This window comes from Cyprinodon variegatus, unplaced genomic scaffold (genome assembly GCF_000732505.1).
Source record: "Cyprinodon variegatus isolate N-32 unplaced genomic scaffold, C_variegatus-1.0 Scaffold894, whole genome shotgun sequence".
Taxonomy (NCBI): domain Eukaryota; kingdom Metazoa; phylum Chordata; class Actinopteri; order Cyprinodontiformes; family Cyprinodontidae; genus Cyprinodon; species Cyprinodon variegatus.
The window spans coordinates 6588-12484 of NW_015151347.1; the positions used below are offsets into that span (position 1 = coordinate 6588).

Genomic DNA, 5897 nt, shown 5'->3' on the forward strand with positions numbered 1-5897 from the left:
GCCCGCACTGACGCGGCTCAGGGATTACGTCACACGGAGCGTCGTGCGCAGTGAAATCAGGACATTTCCTCACTTTCTAAAAAAAACCCGGGACGCCCGGTATAGGGTGTTAAATACGGATATGTCCCGGGAAATACGGACGTTTGGTCACCCTAAGCTAATGCATATATGAGGCTCTGCACAGAGTACAACAAATGGGAGTGGGAGTTCAAAAAAGAAATGTACACCTGGGTTACCAATGCAGAAACTAGAATTTCAAATTTCCGTACATCTGCTGAACAATCTGACTCATCTGACCTGGAGAACTTGATTACTGAGTTGAAATGTGAGACAGCCACAGAGCTCACCAAGTGGGAGTCAATGACTCTTGAAAACCTGAAAAAATACTTTGAGCAGCCAGAAGGCCATGTTTACCTGGTTGAACGATACAAGGAAGACTTCTCAAACAGCATTAAGAGTCTTCGACTACAAACTGAAAGATCAGTGTTCAACCAGCTCACAGCAGTAGTTGACATCAAGGTTGGAATGAATGAACTGGATAAAATCAAGCAAAATCAAACTAAGGAAATTGAAAAAGCAGTTTGTGCTTTAATTGGGAAATGTCGAAAGAAAAATGTTAAAATGACAGACAAAGAGCTTGATGAAAGTTTTAATACAATGTGGAATGAAAAACTTAAAACCTTGCATTTCTTTGAACAACAGCCTTTAGATATCTTCACCAGTGTGTCCCTTCAGCTACAAACAAATCTTTCACAGAAAGGAAGCCACACATGTCAACTGCTGAGTAAAAGAAGCCTTAGAGATTGTGGTTTGAAGCCCTATCAATACAAACCTAAAGGAGTGCGGGAAAATATGAAAGTTGCTTGGTATGGATTTATAAACTGGAAAGATCTAGTAAAGGAGAGACAAAATAATGCAGATAGCATCATATCTGCTTGTACCAATCTTGTAATGGGAAAACTGCAAAATAACACAAACTACCATGATACTTACATCCAGGAGATCCTTTACCTCATTGATGAGAAGCTGAACAACAATAATGTAAACAGGGACACTGAGTTTGAGGTTTCTCTGAAGCAGCACATCTGTGGAGCTGCTGCCAGAGAGTTTCAAAGAATGCATGAAGATTTTATACACGAAAATGATCCTTACAGATGTCTGCAGAAAAACAAGGAAAAGTTCTGCACAGATTTTAAAGATGTGTTCCATGAGCGAGATCAGTGCCAGAAGAAAGCTGAAGAATTCACCAACCAGTGCCTGAAACCTGCTGTGGAGAACTTTGTCTATCGTTCTCTTGGTTCTGATATTGTTGATAAAATGCTGACAAAAGAAGAGTTCAGCACACGGATGTCCTTCCAGTATTCAATTTTACTGGATTTGATTGAAAAAAGTGATTTCAGCTACTTTCAGAGCTATATTTGCTTTTATGAAGCTTTTGTAAAAGGTTGGATACTTGATAAAATCAAGGAGAAATTCTCCTCTGAGTTCTCAGTGTGTGAGTGTGAGGAGAGACATCTACAGTCCTGCATTAACGATATAAATGCTGCAATTAAAAACGCAAAAGAAGAGAAGGCTGAGAGTCTGAGGACATTTGTTGAAAATGTCAGCAAAGAACTCAGTGATAAATTAGTAATTTCCCCGGAGGCTCTTGATAACTTCATGGTTCTCAACAATGCTGACCAGGAACAGTTTGCTTACTGGCTCAACGTGTGTGTGAAGGACATGATAGAAACTCTTAGGAACAAGTTTAAAGATACTCCCTTTGAAACAAAACTCACACATCTCCGTGTAAAACCACAGGATGAGCTTTTCAACAGAGTGGTTGGTTGTGGCAAACAGTGTCCATTCTGTAAAATATCCTGTGATGCAGGAGGAGCAGCTCACAGTGAACACTTTGCTTCCCTGCATCGACCAGAGGGTTTGGGTCGGTATAAGTGGGAAGATTCAAGAAAACTTGCAACTGACATCTGTTCTTCTTCTGTCATCAGTGGCAACAGATTTCGCTGTAGTGCTACAAACAATGAATGGCATCCTTACAAAGAATATAGGAAGATTTATCAAGACTGGAAAATTACTCCAGATTCAAGTTATGAGGCATCAGATTATTGGAAATATGTGATGAACAAGTACAACAAGGAATTTGCTGAAGCATATGATGCAGAGCCTGCTGACATTCCTGATGGTTGGAAGAAAATCACAGAAGAGCAGGCAAAGAAAAGTCTCAAAGAATCATTCAGCATCAAGTGAAATCATGATTGTCTAGTTAAAAGATTGTAACTGGTTTCCATATTTAGAGTACTTTTATATTTTTTCCTTGAAACTTTTTTTTCCCTCACAACTCTAAGAGCTTACTAATGAAATGTATAATCTCAACTAAACGTATTAAAGAAATAAAGTGCAACACGTGATGCAAATAAAATGAAAACATGGTATTTCTGTATAGATCGTAGATGTGTCAGACATAAACAAAGCTTTAGGTTTAGTGTTGTACTAAAAGCCACAGCACTATCCTAAACATAACCTACCTGCACTGATGTGAGAATTAATTGAAATGTATGTATATATGACTGAATCTGTCTATTATGTTGTAAACTGATTATTTCTATGAACCTGATCTATTTCCATTGTGACAGCCTTGATGTCAAATTTGTTGAGGAGCAGTCTTAAACTGAATTGAAAAAGATTTTCTTTTAAGTTGGTTAAATTAATGTCAACATTCTTTATGGCTTCAGTGATATATATATGGTATTGTGTTGGCATGGAAACAATGATTTTCTTTGCCTTTGTATCATGAAAAATAGACATTCAGATCTTAATTTTGTTTAGTTATGTTTCTTTTGTTGAGTTTTTCCTTTATTTTTGTGACTTGCTCTCTTTTTCCTTTTTTTCCCACTTGTTTTTGATTATTTTTAAAAGGTACAAAAAATATGAGACAGAACAAATTACAAAGAACACATGGTCAGTAATCATTGATATACATTGTCCATTGTTTTCAAAGACCTCCATATTTTGCTTGTTGCATACTTATTATAAAAGTGTGTCTTTCCGAGCTGTGAATTTCCTCTACGATGTCCATCCAGTTTAACCCACTAGCGGGTTCTTTTTTGTACCATTGTGTGGAATTAACTTTTCCAGCAGGGTTGGTTTATGGATAACAATGCCTTTTTTATGTTTGGAGTAAAAAAAAAAAGACTAAATGTACAAAAAATGTTTCCAATTCCTAGAACTAGTAGTGGTAACCTGCAATTTACAAATTGTAAAGAATAATCACGGAACAGTAAAAATCAATAATTTATTAATTTATGATTTAGCAAAATCAAGTAATAAAATATAATTTTATCAAATAATGCTTTATTTTACTTCACTGAATTTGTGAAACGTTTTGGACACTTTCCAGTCTCTTTCCAGGCTAATTTGAGCTCATTCCAAACTCTTCAAGATAAACCTTGGTTCCTGAACATAAAGTCATTATGTTATGTATTGCTAATGATTTAGAACTGTTTTAATAATTTTTTTTTTATGAACATAGTAGTATAGTTTAATTGCTCCACATGTTTTTTTTTTTTTTTTTATAAATAAATTCAAATATGTTTGACTTTGAGCTGAAAGCTCTTTGTTAATAAATTCCATGATTGGAGCTCCATTCCTGCTTGTTTTCCTCACACTGATGTTCCCAGAATTCCCAGAATGTTTCCCTTTAGTTGCAATTTGAAGCTATTTGTGTCAGTTTTTGTTATCAAACCAAAAGCACCAGGTTATGCAAACCTTTGATAGGGGCCATTTGGGTTGTTTTTGTTTTCTTTCTGGTTTAGAAAAAGCAAACAAAGATGTTTACCAATACATTGCTTTACTCTACTGCTAAACATGATTAGAAAAAAGAACATTATGTGTATTATTCTTAGTCATCCAAAAATGGCCTATAAAATAAATAGCAAATTCTTTCATATATGCAAACCTATGAGCACAACCTTGTCTTATGTTTTGCTAAAAAATATAGCCTCCTACACTACACAAATTGCATCAAAAATAATAAAATCTGAGAAAGACTTAGACAGATTTTATTTTGTCATTTTGTACACACAAGTGTATACAAAAAGACATTTCATCAAGTACAGCTCTCTAAACTTTTTCATTGTTTTAAAAGAGGGAGGTTTCCAGCAATCGAAGGCTCCGCACCTCACTGAGATGCACTGAGACTCATAACACAGCCAGGTTTACATCAACTTTAATCAACATCTGTGGCTTCTCTACTTTACTGTTCTTACCTATTTAGGACCCCCAACTAGGCCTTGTTGATGTTTGCAGGGATTCTGGACCATAACTGAATCAGTTCACAAATGTATGTAAACATTCAACCTATAACAAATTCAATGGGGGATGAGATTCAAATAGCTCACAGCATATACAGTAGTATGAACATTGGTGTTAACCAAAGTGGTATCTAAAGCTATGAGGAGGCTGAGTTCTTCTTGATATAATAGAAGACAGCAACAGGTTTCAAGAGCTTCATTTTGTCAGGTAGTACTGATACTGCTTATTAAGAAGTCCTTTTTTATGGGGATTAGAAAGGATATGCCTAGGAGCTTAGTGGGTGTGATTAAAGAGCAAAATTAATGCATCCCACTTATTTTATATCCTATCTGTGCAGCTTCTTGGTTTTTCTTTTCTTCTTCACAAACAAACTTTGTATATTTTACCCAAAACCCTAGCTAGATCAGATAGTTACTTCCTCCATCCTATTGAGCCTAAAAGGTAACATTGCCTTCCTTTTAACCCTGTAATGCCAAATGTTTCGTATTTGATACATAGGGTTTCTGAAATGTTTTGCATCTGACACCTTTTGCATAATTTAATGGTAAAAATTTTGCTCAAAATCCTATTGTACACAATCAGATATACCTGATAACAGCCAGTAGAAGACTACACAAAAAATAATCTTGACTTATCGCATAGTAATAAGTTATTAATATAAAAAATATGATGCAAAGCCTGCTTATATTCCTGTTTCTTGAAAAAGAAAACATCAAGTAAACTCATATCGCATGTTTAGATCATAGAATGTAACTGGGTCCCGAATGTTCTGTTTGAACAATTTGGGTTAATCTCTTTCTCTAAAGGCAAAATAAAATACTAAAAGAATAATCTGGTAGGAATTGTTTTGATCAAAGATCATTTGTATAAATGTTTTGTTCTACTCTTTGAATATATATTGTTTTAAAATATGAATACCCTTCTACTTTAGATAGATAATTTAAGTTTGAATTAATAAGTTGAGGCCGTAAGTGTGAAATAATTTTTCAAATTTAAAAGCCTAATTCAATTAACTGTCAACTGTCCTTACATGCTCATTATACAGCTGCTGCACAATAGGTCATTTGATTTGCTTTTTTTGATTTAAAAAAAAAAAAAACTATGAAAAAATGAAACTGTAAACTTACTGAACTTTAGTGACATATACGTGAGTCAGGTTAGAATGGATGCATAGGACATTTGATCAGTCTATAAAGAGGTTCAATTGATTATATATTCTTTGATACATAACCTGACATTTGTTGTTATTTATATCAACTTCAATAAATATTACAGAATAAAAAATAAACAGTGTGATCTTTGACATCTGATGACAGATTCTTTTGTGTTAACTATTTATTTGTTGAGGCTTAAATAAAATAGGGGACCTTTATAGTGAAGGAGTTTTGATGACTTTTGAACAACTGGTAAATAAGTATAGTCTGCCCCAAAAGCATTTTTTTAAGTATTTACAGATTAGAAGTTTTGTCTTCGCCTCACTGAAATCTACGTCTGAACCTCCACTCACAACCATAGAGAATATAGCCTTTCACCATAATCAGAGTAGAGGCCTACTTTCCAAATTTTATAATATTTTACTTTTGGCT

At 34.6% G+C, this 5897-nt stretch overlaps 1 pseudogene; it reads left to right on the forward strand.

Annotated features, from left to right (window-relative positions):
- The window catches only part of LOC107099650, a 3668-nt pseudogene extending 1421 nt beyond the window's left edge, over nt 1–2247 (forward strand).
- The last annotated feature ends 3650 nt before the right edge of the window (nt 2248–5897 follow it).